This window comes from Tamandua tetradactyla, chromosome 13, assembly GCF_023851605.1.
Source record: "Tamandua tetradactyla isolate mTamTet1 chromosome 13, mTamTet1.pri, whole genome shotgun sequence".
Classification (NCBI taxonomy): Eukaryota; Metazoa; Chordata; class Mammalia; order Pilosa; family Myrmecophagidae; genus Tamandua; species Tamandua tetradactyla.
In genome coordinates this window covers 81,376,593-81,392,893 of record NC_135339.1, presented here as the reverse complement: position 1 = coordinate 81,392,893, position 16,301 = coordinate 81,376,593, and the positions used below count along the sequence as shown (strand labels likewise).

Below are 16,301 nucleotides of genomic sequence, written 5' to 3'. Positions count from 1 at the left end.
AGGCAATTGTATTTCTGGGGGACAGACTGGATGGATGCCTGGTGACTCTTTGTGCCCCCATCGAATGAAGACCCTTGGCTCCATGGACATCATTACAAATGCTGAGTCATTAAGGTCCCCATGTGATTACTCTGCACGTTCAAGTTCAAGAAGCCCTGGCTCTGTGTTCACCTGGGTAAAGGATGCTGCTGGCCCAGCCGGTCTGGAGCCTGGAGTGGGGCACGTGGGAGCCCTGGAGAAGCCCGAGACCAGCTCCTCCGAGAGGCAAGCTGGGGTTTGCCCTGGTGGAGCAGAGAAGGAAGGCTGGGAGAGGGAGGTAAGGGTTTAGGGGAAAGTAAAGCAGAAAAGGGGGCAGGGAGTGCTGGGGAGGGCGTGGTGACTTAGGAGCGGGTGGTCAGAGTGTCGTCAGGAAGGTGACATTTGCTGAAGGGTCTAAAAGGGGAAGAGGGAGCCCACGCGCAGCCTTCACAGGCTGGATTCTGGGTTTTGTTCCGCGTTCCCGCGTGCTAGTCATGCAATGCGCGCTGCCCCCTGCAGGGGGGCTCCCCTCCACGCCCCACGGGGCCCAAACCTCGCATGTTCCACCCCGGCCTCCAGAGAATTTAAAGTCGGGGGGATTTGTGTTCTGGGCCCTGTGGTCAACTCCAAGTGCTGGGTCACTGCTGCAGCCAGAAAGAACTTTCCCAGATTTATTTACTTATTTTGGTCTGTTTTCCTCAGGTATCTGTTGACCCTCGGCTGCCCAGTCCTGTTTAAAAATAAATAGGGAGAAGGCACCCATTGCCTCCATGGGCTGGCCAGCTGTAGGTTTCACGTGACCGGAGTGGTTTTCAACTTTCGCTGCCCATTAGGATCACCTGGGAGTTTTAAAATTAATTAATTAATTAATTATATTTTAAATTCCAAAAACTTTAAACTGAGTAGCATTTTCACTTAATATTAACTCACATCCTGAGGAACGTTATGTGCTTAGAACACTTCACACACAGGTTTTGCTGGCAGTTGTTTTGTGTTATACTTCGACTCTGATTAACATGACATTATTTCAACTCAATGAGTGACCCAGAACCAACTTCCACAAAGGGTAGGATGTTAAAAAACATAACCATATGTGCACTGTGTCAACCTGAAATATATATTTCAGCTCCAATCTTTTACAAACCAAGCTTTATCATATACTGGCATACTCAATATAATAAAAAACAAAAAACTTCAGTTATCTGAGCTGATTACTTCTGCTTTCACTTTTTACCAGGACACAATAAAAAGTATTTGAAAGTTACATCACCAGTTGCACTTAATTAGCTGTCCTTGTCAATGTGAGAATGAGGGAAGTAAAGGATGACTATGAAAAAATTTGGAGGTTCTATTCCATACCTCAGCAGAACTGGGGACCACCACAGAGGACTTGGGGGGAGGGGCTCAGAAGCAAAGGGGTGTTTTGCAGGTAGCTTGATTTTGACAGTAATGATTTGAAGACAAGCCAGCCAGGGTGGAGAAAAGGTGGAGAAGGAAGAAGTTGCAAACAGCTAAGATGAACAGGAGTTTCTAAACAGACTGAGTTTGTTCAGTAAGAAAGCCTTAAGATTGTGTCAATTTCACATGACATCCAGAGGTGAAAGTCACCCTGGCAATAAGGGATATGAATTCCGGGATGAGCCTGGCCCTGGCATCATGGGATCAGCAATGCCTTCCTGACCAAAAGGGGGGAAGAATTGTAACAAGGTATCAGTGGCTGAGAGAGTTCAAATAGAGTGGAGAAGCTATGATGGAGGCCACTCTTATGCAAGCTTCAGCTAGATATTGCTGTTTATCATGGTTTGCTAACCCCCAACCAAAACCATTCCTGTCAACCCTAAAGAACACCTAGGGCTCTCTGAGATTCTACAAAAGTTCCATGCACTATGATTACTTTCCAGAAACCTACAACTTCCAGATGGATTCCTAGGCCAGAAGTCCTGAAACCCACAGAGGCCGGCCTTGCCAGAACATCAACTAGTTCTATCCCTCTATCCCATTTTATTGACAGCATTTTCCTATATGAAAAAGTTAGAATAGACATAGCCTTTTCTAGTTTGCTAGCTGCTGGAATGCAATATACCAGAAACGGAATGGCTTTTAAAAGGGGGAATTTAATGAGTTGGTAGTTTACAGATCTAAGGCCGAGAAAATGTCCCAATTAAAACAAGTCTATAGAAATGTCCAATCAAAGGCATCCAGGGAAAGATACCTTGGTTCAAGAAGGCCAATGAAGTTCAAGGTCTCTCTCTCAAGTGAGACGGCACATGGCGAACACAGTCAGGGCTTCTCTCTCGGCTGGAAGGGCACATGGTGAATACAGCAGCATCTGCCAACTTTGTCTCCTGGCTTCCTGTTTCATGAAGCTCCCCGGGAGGCGTTTTCCTTCTTCATCTCCAAAGGTGGCTGGCTGGTGGACTCTCTGCTTCGTGGTGCTGCAGCATTCTCTGCTCTCTCTGAATCTCTCCTTCTCCAAAATGTTTCCACTTTTATAGGACTTCAGAAACTAATTAAGACCTACTCAAATGGGTGGAGACATGTCGTCACCTAAGCCGGCTTAACAACCACTCTTGACTAAATCACATCACCCAGGGAGATGATCTCTTACAGTTTCAAACATACAGTATTGAATAGAGATTATTCTACCTTTATGAAATGGGATTTATATTAAAACATGGCTTTCTTAGGGGGCATATATCCTTTCAAACCAGCACATAGCCCAAATACCTCTAAAGAGTGGGGGAAAGAACAAGGAGAAGATGAATTGTATAACAGAAGATGGGGTTTAACAAATGAATGTGAACTACTGAATCATTAATTTGATACTTCTTTTAATCTCCAGTGTCTTGGAGCAGCTAAAAGAAAAACCTTAAGTTGTGGAATCATAACCCATACCAAACTCTGAAATCTGTTTACAACCACTTGTGTTGTGTTTGAAATTTATTCCTTTTTTGTATATATGTTATTTTTCACAATAAAAAAATCACACACATAAATTATGTCAGTTTCAAATGCTGGTGATATTTGGCTTTCGAGATGGGTGATGTTTTACCTTTGGCCCATCTTCTTTGCCCCCAAAAAGGGATGGGAGAAGTAAAAAAGCAAAAAACAAGCAAACAAAAAACTCTTCCCTCATGCTTCCCTTTAAGAATCTCAACCTAGGAAGCCAGATGTCCACCACCGCAAAGCCCACTGGGTTGGTGTCTGAAACAAAGCCCTGGTTTCCAGGAAGTAGTGGCAGCAGCACAAACCAAACAAGGAGGCCCTGAAGTGATGGGTGGCTAATTCCAGGAAGAGAAAACCACCCGTGTAGTTTCAAGTGTGAATCAAGGAGAGAAAAATTCATTAAAACGAAATCTGCCCTCTAGGCTTATGCATATGTACGATGTAATCTGTGACATCTCAAACATTAGGAAAATAGCGGCTATAATGGTCAACACAGAACAAATGCTGGGGGGAGGCAGAATGTTAATTGCTCTTACAGCACTGCCCCTTCCCTTCATCTTCCCTTCCATCTAATTGTTCACTCAAGGGGCATCCTTTCCATTCTTCTGAGTGAACACTGATCAGCCGTCTCTCCCACCTACCTACGCTAGTCAACATTTTACCATAAGTACATGTGGGTATGTGAGACCATAACATGATAACTATAGAAAAGGGATGACACTAATTTAATAGTATCAAATTTCAGCCCAAGAGGAGTTGCTCGCAGCAGCACTCATTGACTTGCATCCTCTCTCCTTTCTCCACTCCCCACCCCGTAAGGGTGAAATGAAGAGGACTGGGATGAATCAGTGTGGGGCCCTCTAACCCTGCCCCACGCTGTAGGGAAGGAAAACCCTTTACTGCCAATTCAGAAAGCACTGCTGCTTCAACATCACCCCCACACACTCACCCAGGTCAGGATTCCAGTGTGGGTGGTGGTTTTATCTTTAGAATCTCCTGGTCCCTCCCCATGATTTCCAACATAACTGCCTATTTTTGCCTCAAAAACATTGATATAAAGACTCCTTTAGTGGCACACAGACTATGAATACAAGGTCCTGTATAATAGGAAAGTATTACTCTTTGAAATAGGGCTATACTTACAAATTTTATTATTTATCCCCAAAACACATATAATTGAAAATTTGCTCTTCAGATGCAGGGAAGGCTTTGCTTATGATATAGTAGTATTACATTTACATCACAAAATATTCCCATGCAAATCAGAATGCAGTTCTTTCACATGCAGTTTATATATACACACAAAATATGTTAAGTAGATAATATTTTTTCTACTTACATATTTCTCTGGTGGGAAATTTGCAAACTGGGTAATTGCCTTGCTTTCCCGCCCTGGGAAGGTAAATATAACTTATAAATCTGAATATGTTTTTCAAAGATGAAACATATAAACTACACAACCTCCTTTAGACTAATACACATGTAGTTAGAATAAAGCAGGGACCTTGACACTTAAGTAACTATATTTCTCAAAGAAGAAAAGAGATAACATCTGAAAAAAACACAAAGTTGAAAAACAGATAAGATAATCAAAATCATCATGTACATGTATATAATAATTTTGATATACAGGCTCCATGAAGAAATCAGGGTGGGGCCACATCTCCATCTAATCAAAAGTCAAACCCTCAACTGGGTCGGTCGCATCGCCATCAAAAGATCCCACCCTACAATAATCTGCCCCACAAGATTAGATTAGATTAAAAGAACATGGGTTTTGTGGGGGTACAGAACAGTTTCAAACCAGCACATACGCTATTCCCTAAAGTTAAAATAACACACATCCAAAGGTAAAATAAAACTCTGAAGATGGTGATGCTGAAAGAGCACAGGCGTGTCTGGTGAAACATGGTGGGTTGAACACATTCACCTGTGATTCCTACCCAACTCCCACTAAAACCTTAGCAAAACGATTATTTAAACAAACAAAACACACACAAGAATGAAAGGACTGAGACACAGCAGGATGGAAACTTTGGAAGCTGGAAAGCAGATGGATAAGTGGTATCTGACTGAGTACAATCAAGAAAGCTGAGTGGGGAAAGCTGAAACTTAAATTGATTTACACGGAAGAATTCCACCAAGGCAGCTACCCCTGGTAAAGTGTGTGTGTGTGTGTGTGTGTGTGTGTGTATGTGAAATTTCAGTAGAGATGAGAACAAGAGGATGACCTGAACGTCTACATAAGAAGCAATTAGGTACAGATTACTTTTCCCACTTCCCATAGCTGGCCATACACCCCTCCTGCCAGGCAGAAAACTGGAAGCTTATTCTCTGGAGAAAGTAAGACACAAAGATGTACAGAGAAGCGAGAACTGTACTGTAAACAGGAAATTAAATTAAATCTTACATATTGGATAGTCTTCCCCCTCCCCCTTCTGCTGTCAGAATGCTGGCCAAAAAAGCAGAACGGAAAACTCTTCCCAGAACAATCCGACCAACCCATAGAAAAGCTGTGGGTGCTGACATTTGTTTTGGGTCTAAGGACAAATGATAGACATGTAAAAATGTTTTCTCTGCTTTTCTTTCCGGGAACACATAATTTAGAATGAACGTCTGTCAGAGAAAGCACAATCTCCTGCACCCGGTCTACATTATATCTCATCGTTTCTAGCTTAGAGGGGAAAATGGTGCACCGCGTTTGACAAGCATGACTGCAAGTCTGCATGATCTCCTTATCGCTCCGCTATTGTTGCTCCAGAGAAGCAAACGGAGTCACCTGCGGCAGGGCTCCCATCCGGGCTGCCGCCAGAATCCCTGAAAACGCCCGGGGCCGGCCCCCCCCCCCCCCCCCCCAGAGAGTCTGATTTCACCAGCGGGGCGGGGCCAAGGAGTGCCAGGTACAGAAGCGCCCAGCTTGCCTTGGTCCGGCAGAGCTCGGTGGCCGTCCCCTGCCCCCGCGCAGCCGACGAGTGGAGGAGGCGAGGGAGCGGCGGCGCGGGCCCGGGACCCACCCCGACCCTGCCGGCCCGCCCGCCGAGTCGCCCCGGGCACCACGGACACCACGGACACCACGGAGAGAAAAGCAGGTTCTCGGGGCGAAGAGCATCCTCGGAGTGAGGGCGGCCGCGGCCGTCGGCGACCCCCAGCCCGCGCGCAGCAGGGCCGCGAGGGTCAGCCCCGGCCGCCCTCGGAACAAGAAGGCAGCCGGGCCGGGAACAGCCGCCGAGACGGACCCCCGGGCGCTTTTCGCCGGGAGACAGCTTCTCACGAGAGCCCCGGGGCCCGCACGGAGGTCAGCAGAACCCGCAGGCTCAGGGAGCGGAGACGCCGCCGCCCCAGCAGTGGCAACGGCGAGGGGTCGCAGGAGCTGCTTCCTCGGCCTGCCCTCAACAGTAAAGAGAAAGACGTGCCCGCAGAGGAAAAGCCGAGCTTTGAACTCTCTGGGGCGCTCCTCTAGGATGCTAACACCTTCCGGGGTGTGGTCATCCGGTACAGCGAGCCCCCAGCAGGGCGGATTCCGAAGAAACCGTGACGCCTCTACCGGTTCAAGGATGACGAGGTGCTTCCCGTTACGTCTGTCCACCGGCAGAGCGCTTACCTGCTGGGTGACCCTGCGCCGCCGCGGTCATACCCAGCGACCATCCCTCCTGCTCTAAGCAGCACGCCTACTTCAGCATCGGCTCATGGAATACACTCGTGCTGATGGGACAGGTGGTCACACGGCGAGGCCCTATGTCCTTGACCTTGGCTCGGGCAACGGAACCTTCTGAAACAACAAGCCCATCGTGCCTTGGCTTAACTATGAACTGAAGGAAAAGGATGTGCTTAAATTTGGATTCAGTAGCAGAGATTATGTTTTACTTCATGAGTTCTTGGATGCCTCAGAAGTAGATGGGGAAGATGAGGATGATGAGGAGGAAGTGTCCAACATGTAGCAAACTAAGACCCAAACTACTGAGAGATCTTACCTTCTTAGAAGACACTGGCATTGCCTTTTATTGCCTTAAGTTTTACTTCTGTTGCTGAGCAGCTTATGTTATAGTTGAAGGAAACCAACTTATGTTTGGTTGAACTTTCTTCTGTGGCATGTCAGCCACATGCTGTGGGCATTTGTTTTTGGAACAGTCTCACCCATTACAACATGTCATGTTTTAGTAGAAGTGGTTGGTTCTTTCAGTGCTATAGGTTGGAAACTTTTGAGTAGATTATAAGATGTGACACACCCAATTGTGGGTGTGACCTTTTAATTAGATGGAGATGTGACCCCCACCCATTTGAGGTGGGTCTTGATTAGTTTACTGGGATCCTTTAAAAGATGAAATATTTTGGAGAGAGTTAGAAATGATAGAGCCGACAGAGAGAGAGAGAGAGCTAACACAGATGCTGACATTGGGAGAACAGAGATACAGATATTTGAAGATGCTTGGAGCCCAGCGGACGTTGCTGTGAAATATTAAGCAAGCCAGAACCTGGAGAGAGCCAAGGGAAGCCAAGAGATGAAAGCCAGCCCCAGAGAAGCAAAGTGAGAAGCCCCCGTAGGAACAGAGGCTGACAGCAATGGAGCCCAGGAGTAAGGGACCAGCAGATGCCAGCCACATGACTACCCAGCTGACAGAGGGTGTTGCTAACCTAGCAACATTCTTGAATTAAGATCTTTGCTTGGATGCCTTAGTTCAGACATTTTTATAGACTTTGAACTGTAAACTTGTAACTTATTAAATTTCTCTTTAAAAAAGCCATTCCAATTCTGGTATTTTGCATACTGGCAGCTTGCAAATTAACACAGAAACTATAACCCTTGGTTAAAGAGAGAACTGTAACTTGTTCTCTTTGTACTATTACTTTACTTATATAGGTAAGCTTTGTGGACCAGGGTTTTGTTTTGTTTTGTTTGGCAGCCAACCCTCTAGTGCTGGTTTGAAACTGCCATATATCCCAGAAAGGCCATGTTCTTTTAATCCTTATCCAGTCTTGTGGGGGCAGACCTATTGTTTAGGGTAGAAGCTTTTTATTTTATGTTTTAATAATTTTTTGGGGGTAAAATATAACATATACAAAGCAAAGAAAGAAAAAGCAATAATTTTCAAAGCACACCCTAATAAGCAGCTACAGAACAGATCCTAGAGCCTGTCATGTGTCACCATCCCATCATCTCAGATCCCCCTGCCCCAGCTGCTGCAAAACACTGGAGGCCAGAAGAAATATCAACATTGTGATTCAGCAGTCATCCTCATTTTTTAAATCCTATTTTCTCTGTTATACCTCCTCCTCCTCCTCTAATCTCTCTCTCAATCTATAGGGATTCTGTATCATTGCCCATTCTGAGACTTTCATGTTGAAAAGAGGTGTCAATACTAAAGGAGGAGGGGGGATGTAATCAATCAATAATCTTGGAGAGGCTGGTCCCTCTGTGTTTCCGAATTTATCTGATCTAGGAACCCTCTGGGAATTATAGGTTCCAGGAAAGCAAACTTAGTGCGTGAAATAGGGTGGAACCTTTTGATTAAGTTGCTTCCATGGAGATGTGACCCACCTAGCTGTGGGTGTGACCTTTTGATTAGATTATTTCCATGGAGGTGTGACCCTGCCCATTTGAGGTGGGTCTTAATTAGTTTACTGGGTCCTTAAAAGAGCTGACACAGGGAAATATTTTGGAGAAAGCTCAGACTCAGACATTTGGAGTTGTTTGGAGTGCTGACTCAGATGTTTGAAAAGCTGATACAGAGAGCAGAGAGATGGAACTAGATGCAGGAGATGCCGGAAGCCCCAGGAAACGCCAGAAGCTGAGAGAGCCGTTTGAAAGCAGGAGCCGGAGGAAGGCACAGCAGGTGCTGCTGTGTGCTTTCCGTTGTGAAAGAAAAACCACGGTCAGAGAAAATCAGCCTTTCTTCAGTTTAGGTATCCTCTTGTTGGGTGCCTTAATTTGGACATTTTCACGGCCTTAGAATTGTAACCTGAAACTTAATAAATCTCCTTTGTAAAAGCCAATCCATTTCTGGTATACAGCATTCTGGCAGCTTTAGCAAACCGAAACAGCTCATTTAACCATCACAGAGTTAACTGCTCATATGTAACTTATTTTCTGTGAGACACAGATTTCACTGTGAACAAAATGGTCTTCCAGAAACTTCCAGGGTGATCAACCTGGGTAAGAGGGAAGGCTCTGTATTGAACATTGACAGGAAAACCTTTTGTTTGTCTAAGAGACAACTTGGCTCTCAGCTCAGAAATGTGTCGGAATCACAGAAGCCGCTGCATGGTGAACTTGGAGACTGATGCCACACTTTCTGCTTGGTGAGAGTTTCCAGCCACAGTTGCTGCTGGAGTGTGTTTCATGGACTCTCTTTCCAGGAGAGCTAGGGTTGTGCGTTTGATTTTGTTTGCATATAAATATTTCTTCCCTGGTTCCCATATGCCAAGATTTCTAAAGCTGGGCTCTGAGCTGTGAACTGAGAAATGTATTTTACTGAAATGAAAGAAGTCAGAGTTTCTGGGTATTGGATTTACAGGGAGGTGTCTTGAAATAGGAATCCACATGGGCCTATTTTTGACCAGGTGGTTTAGAAGGGGGCCAGTGAAGGGGTTAGGGGTCAACGGGGGAAGCTGTTATCTGTGTGGTCCCCTGGCTTGCTAGTCTGGGAGGGCACAGTTGTGGGCTGGTCAAGGTCAGGTTCCTTAAATAAGACCCCAGAGAATAGGTGGGAAAGAGGGTGCTGGGAAATCTAAACTCCTAGCTATAGGCAGATTGCCAAATACAGTGAACTTTTGACGAACCATTTCACTGTTTAATCTTCCCTTAGGCAGAGGCAGCTCTGAAGGAGTAGAAAGAGATCATATTATAACCAAGACACCCAGACCTTCCTATTTAGGAAAGCCCCTCCCCCTGCCCCTCATCCCCAGACTTACTCTCTCTAGGGTTGGCAAACTTCTCCTGTAAAGGGCCAGATAGTAAATATTTTAGGCTTTGTGGGTTCTTTGGTTCTGTTGCATATTCTTTTTCTTTTGTTTTTGTTTTTACAACCCTTTAAAAATGTTTAACTATTAGCTGGCTGTGGGTTGGTTTTGGCCCACAAGCTGTGGTTTGCCAAACCCTGCATCCCATCACTCAGCCTATTTCCTCCCTAGGACCTCTTACAATCTCAATTATTTTTTGTTTTTGTTTTTTGCCCCTGCCAGTACTGGAACTCCACAAGGGTGGAGGCCTTGTCTGCTTTCTGTTTTGCTGTGCTCTTGAGGCCTGGGATGTTGCCTGGCACTGAGTGAGCTCTCCGGTGTTGGTTGAGTGCATGAATTTGTTGTGAGTTCCAGTTTCATCTCTGGGTCACTCAGCTGTGAAACAAGGGGCTTGATCTGGCTGCTCCCCGGGGGACCTTCTGGAACTCAAGTTGTGAGATTCTAATTCACAGAGCGATGTGAATTAGGGACTTTGGCTCACCTTGGAGCTGTGTGGGGATTCCCTAGACACCCCGGCTTGCTGCAGGCAATGTGGTGCAGAGCCCAGAACAAGTAGGCCCAAGGGCTGAGGGCAGGCTCTCTGCCTCTCTTCTGCATCATTCCACAGATTTGGGCCATCCCATCTATTCTCAAAGAGGAATTTCTCTGCCAAAATGTCTGACCCTATCAATCCTCAGTAGATATTTTGCTGCTGCAGCCCCTGTCTAAACAAGGAAGATAGTCACATTATGTAACAACTGTTACCTGCACAGGCGTTGGCCAATCAGAACAGAGGCTAGTTGTAAACAACTGATGTTACCATGGCAATGCCTAAGCTGCTTTGCCCACCGACTTCTCCAGCCTGTCCCAGGTTCTTGCCCTTGACCTGCATTTAGCCATGCCAAACTTCAGTCTTGCATGAATATTCCACTTCTCCCTTGTTTCATGTTCTTTCTTCCATCTGAATGTTCTTTCCCAATCTCCTTTTTTTTTGCTTGGCAAACTTCTATGCATCCTTTATGGCCCACTCAACTGCTACCTCCTCTGACCCCAAGCACACTTAATTGCTTCTTTATCTGCATTCCCATATCTGCATTTTCCATAGCACTTTAACACATCTTGGTCAAAATACTTCTGGATATTAATGTCATTGGCTTGGGTTTGTCTCCCCTCTGGACTGTGTTCTCAGTGCCCAGTTCCTGAAAACTCAGTAAATGTTTGCAGAGTGAAAGAGGGTTTAAATCAAAAGAATGAAACTCAAATGGCTGATTCCAGGTAGCAAGACCCTGGGATCCATTTGACATTTCCTCTTCTGGGTTTTGACTCTTGGCTTTTTCACAATTGCAAGTGGGTCTAGAGGTTCTGGCATGTTGAGAGAATTGAGGGGCAGCTGGTCCTTTAAGTGCTGGCACCTGTCCTAATGTGCTCTGGGCCACTGCAGCCATCTGGGAGAGATGATGGGCACGGGCCCTGGGTCAGGAGCTCCAGCTGTGTTGGAAGGTACTCAGTGGGCAGGTTACCCCACTTCTCTGGGCTCTGTTTCTCTCATTTTTCCAGGGAGAGGGGATCTACCAGATTCCCTCTGAGGTGTCTTCCAGAGGCAACACTTCAGTGATTGCACAAAAGAACTGTTTGGCTATCAGATCAGGTCCTTTATCTGCTGATCCAAATACTATCTGCTCTTTAGGGCCTCTTTCTCTGGGAGATCTCCCTCCGGCTCCAACTCAGAATTCTTCTCTGGGTCCCTGTGCTATGGTAACATAAGTGCACAGGGTACTGCTGTAATTCTGGAATAACAGCTATCACGGCACTGTCTCTGGTGCCACTCAGTCTTGTCCCACCCCATTTATGGGTGAAGCTTAAGATGGGAAGTTCAGGCAGTAGGTATGTGGTCGGTGCCCACCCACCCCCAGTGTCTCCTTTAGGAAGTTCCTGCACGTACCTCTGACTTCCTGTTTCTCTCCTTATGCGGTATTCTCTGCCTGGGGGAGCGTGCTGTCTGCACATGGGCTTGTCTGACATGCCAGGGAGTTAATGCCTTGTAACATCTTCAGACCCCCAGCCAGTGGGCCTGGGAATAGGTAGATAAATGCCCCAGATTCCTGTCCTTCGGCCCTCCGGGGGGACAGTTCAGAGGGGTGTCTAGGGCCCCTTGTGGGATCGAGCCCCTGTTGTGCACGCCCTGTTGGTTTTCCTGCCTCCCCTGTCATGCTTCCCCACCCTCACCATGCCTCCTGGATCATCTCCACTAAGTGACTTGCACCAAATCCTTATCCCAGCAGCTGCTTTGAGGGAACCCGAATTAAGGCTCCTGTCTAAGAAACCAATAGCTGGTAAATGGCAAACCCAAGCCTGGACCTGGGTCAGGCTGACTCTTTTTATTTCATTTTTTTAAATACCAAAAAACACCAAACAAACACAAACATTCCTATTTTGATCATTCCATTCTACATATATAATCAGTAATTCGCATAGTTGCATATTTATCATCATAATTTCTTGGAACATTTGCATCTATTCAGAAAAAGAAATAAAACGAAAACAGAAAAAAAATGTATACATACCATACCCCTTACCCCTCCCTTTCATTGATCACTAGCATTTCAAAATAATTTATTTTAACATTTGTTCCCCCTGTTATTTATTTTTATTCCATTTGTTCTACTCATCTGTTGACAAGGTAGATAAAAGGAGCATCAGACACAAGGTTTTCATGATCACACAGTCACATTGTGAAAGCTATATCATTATACAATCATCTTCAAGAAACATGGCTACTGGAACACAGCTCTACATTTTCAGGCAGTTCCCTCCAGCCTCTCCACTACATCTTGAATAACAAGGTGATGTCTACTTAATGCGTAAGAATAACCTCCAGGATAACCTCTTGATTCTGTTCGGAATCTCTCAGCCATTGACACTTTATTTTGTCTCATTTCTCTCTTTCCCCTTTTGGTCAAGAAGGTTTTCTCAATCCCTTGATGCTGAGTCTCATCTCATTCTAGGATTTCTGTCCCACATTTCTAGGAAGGTCCACACCCCTGGGAGTCATGTCCCATGTAGACAGGGGGAGGGCAGTGAGTTTGTTTGTTGTGTTGGCTGGAGAGAAAGAAGCCACATCTGAGCAACAAAAGAGGTTCTCTTGGGGGTGACTCTTAGGCCTAATTTTAAGTAGGCTTGACCTATCCTTTGTGGGGTTAAGTTTCATATGAACAAACCCCAAGACTGGGGGCTCAGTCAGGCTGACTCTTAATCCCTTTGCCATTTCATTTGTGGTGGGGCCTGTCATCCCCCCTAGTCCCAGGCTCCCAGTGGAGAAGGTCTGGATCTTCACGTTTTTGGCTTCAACACTTGGCCTCTTGGTATGGCCTGGGATGTCCTCCATTAGACTGAAGAATGGGCCTTCTTTCCAAGAAGCAAGGAGCCCCAGCTTGAAGATGACCCTCTCTCTTGCCCACTGGAAATAGAGAACAAGCTGTTGGCCCAAGGGAAAGAGAAGGACTGGTCACTCATGCTTGGAGCTTGACTTGTGCTCCTCTTACCTAGCTAAGCCCTCAGCTCCACCTACCTGCCCTCAGGTTCCATGAACTTGCTGAACCTGTGTGAAGGGGCCCTTCTGAACATTCCCCTGGTTCCACCAAGCAGGCACTTGGCTGGCCCTGGGTGGATGTGAAGGGTGCACACAAGCCCATCCTAGCCCTGAAGGTCATAAACTATCTTAGCAAACCAGACTGGCATCCACAGAGCCATGGCAGGCTGCTTGCCCAGACAGAGGGCGTAGGAGGAGGGAGTGATAGCAGGGCCTGGAGCTCTAGCAGAGAGCCCTGTCTGGAACTCAGACCAGCCACTTCCCAGGTAGGAACTGGGGACTCAGGTCGCCCACCTTGAGTGACCCCAACCAGAAACCAGAGGGCAAGGGGGGGCCTTGAGGCTTGGTGGGTGGACAGGTCAGCCCTAGGGTATAGAACAGGGAAAGGTGGGGGAGGACAAGGAACACATCCATGAAATGGGGCTTCATGGATTCCAGCTGCAGCCAGTGGGCAAGAGGGAGGGTCATCTTAAAGCTGGGGCTCCTTGCTTCTTGGAAAGAAGGCCCATTATTCAGTGTCCCTGAATAGTGTCTGGGAAGAAGGATAGCAGCAGCCTGTTTTTGTGACCATGTTGTCTGTCTAATCAGAAAGTGCACTGGTTTCTAGCCTTGGAGTGCAGTTCTAGTTTTGACCCGATGCCTTCCTTTCTTGAGGGTTAAAGCAGCTGAGCAGTCCCATGCTTGGAGTAATTGCTCCATTTCCTCCTTCGCTTATGTTTGTCTGACCTTGAAAGTGCCATTTTCCAGAGCCTTGGCTAATGGACCTTTACACAGATGACAATAAAATATCCCATTGCTCTGAAAAAAGAAAGGAGAAGCCTCCTTGAGTGATTCTTCACAGGCTCTAACATCTTCTGAAATAGCCAATGTGACTGATTCCCGTGGCCTCGCTCCCACCGCACCTGGGCTCCGATGGTTTCAGGCCCTCTGAAATGATGCGATGTTTAAAATCATTTAACAGTTGTGCAAAGCCCACCTGCCTCCACTGAGTCATGTCATGGCCAACACTCGACCCGGGGAAGGACAACTCAGCATAAAACACCCAGGCAAGGGCAGGTCTGCCTTCCCGTGCATACTGAATGGGAAGGATCCCGCTAGTGGATGGATTTGGGATTTTTATTGTGTTTTCTGAGAGCTGAAAGAGGCCTTGTAAGAGGAAGCGGGGTCTCTGGGCTCTAAATGCTATTTGCTCTTTCCCTCTGCTGGGAGCCTCCCCTTCCACTTCCAGCACATACCCCACCTCGGAGCCTTTTGCTGATCCAGATGGTTTTCAAATCTCCATCTGGACCTGTTTATTCCCTCCTGGCTGCAGGGTGGAAATGAATCCTTGTGCAGAACAACCTCTCAGGTGCTGCCTGGGAATGAGTAACTGCTTAGTTGGCAGGCTGGCCTGTTGGCTGACTCCTGTCTGCGCAGCTGCAAGAGGCTTCGTTGGGATGAGGAACAACCCATGGGGGGGCCAAAGCCTGTGGAGGTTGTGAGCTCTCTCCGGCACTGGGTCTCTAGAAGGTGCAGTTGCAGGATGCAGAGTTCTTGTGTGGTCTGAAATCTGCTCTTAGGCAGAAAACCACGTCCAGAAAACTGAGCTGCGAAGTGGGGAGCCCCCCGGGAAGGGCTGCAGCATTCCCAAGCAGACCCTCAGCTTCCTGGCTGGATGTTGGGAGGCTGTTTCTCATCCCGGCTCTGGCCTCCAACTTCCTGCGGGACTCCGGATGGGTCCCCTTTCTGCCTCTGGGACTCAAGTGTTTCATCAGCGAGGCCCGGGACATGGGTCCTTTCTGGATCCAATAGCCCAGCTTCTCTGTCGTTTGGGTCCCTTTGCTCAGGGCCCAGCCTCGAGGCCATTAACCTAAGTCAGGACACCTGGGGCTTCCAAGCGCCTTTCGCCCCATGGCTCACCTGTCCTGCATCTTGTTCACTCCTCCAGCAATCAGCTCCTTCATGAGCTTGTCTTGGGACTCCTGGTCATGGAGTGGGGACCAAAGTCTAGTTTTGCTGATGTTAAACCTCATGCTTATTTCATCTCTTCAGACAGATCGCTGCCCTCTTCTGGGGAACCACGGTGTCAAACCCCACCTGTATTAGTTTTCTGTTGCTGCAAATTACTACAAATTTACTGATTCAAAACAACACGTTTATCCTCGTACAGTTATGGAGGTCAGAAGTTTGAGGTGGGTCTCACTGGGTTAAGTTCAAGGTGTCAGCAGGGCTTCGTTCCCTCTGGAGGCTCTGGGGGGGATTCCTTTTTTTTGCTTTTTCCAGTTTCTAGAGGCTGCCCTCGTTCCTTGGCTCGTAGCCTCTTCCTCTGCCTTCAGAGCCAGTGGGTTGAATCCCTCTAACACTTCAACTTGCTCCTGCCTCCTCTTTTGTCTTTGCATTTCTCTGACCCATTCTTCTGCCTACCTCTTCTATTTTAAAGAGTCATGTGATTAGATTGTGCCCAACCTGTTAATACAGGACAGGCTCCCATCTCAAGCTTACCCTCAGCTGCCTCTCCTTTTGCTGTGTAAGGTTGCATGTACACAGGTTCCAGGGGCAGGGTGGGGGTGGGGGCGGTGGGCTTCTTGGGGGGCCATTATTCTGCCTACCACCTTACCCCACTCTGATGCTTGGGCCTGGGCAGGGATCCCTGATGGCTTTCATTTGGGATCCCAGTTCATGTGATGGGGAGACACCTCCTCTCTAGAGCCCTCCCTGATTGCTCCAGGCAGAGTTAAGGGCCCTGGGTATCTGCATGCCCAGGGCCCCCCGGCTCACTTTGTGAAAGTTTGTGTGGCTAGGCACTGCGAGACTTGCTCACAGGTAGGACTCC

At 47.2% G+C, this 16,301-nt stretch overlaps 1 pseudogene; it reads left to right on the top strand.

Annotated features, from left to right (window-relative positions):
* Positions 1-82: 82 nt before the first annotated feature.
* LOC143653430 (uncharacterized) lies at positions 83-7,012 on the top strand (annotated as a pseudogene).
* The last annotated feature ends 9,289 nt before the right edge of the window (positions 7,013-16,301 follow it).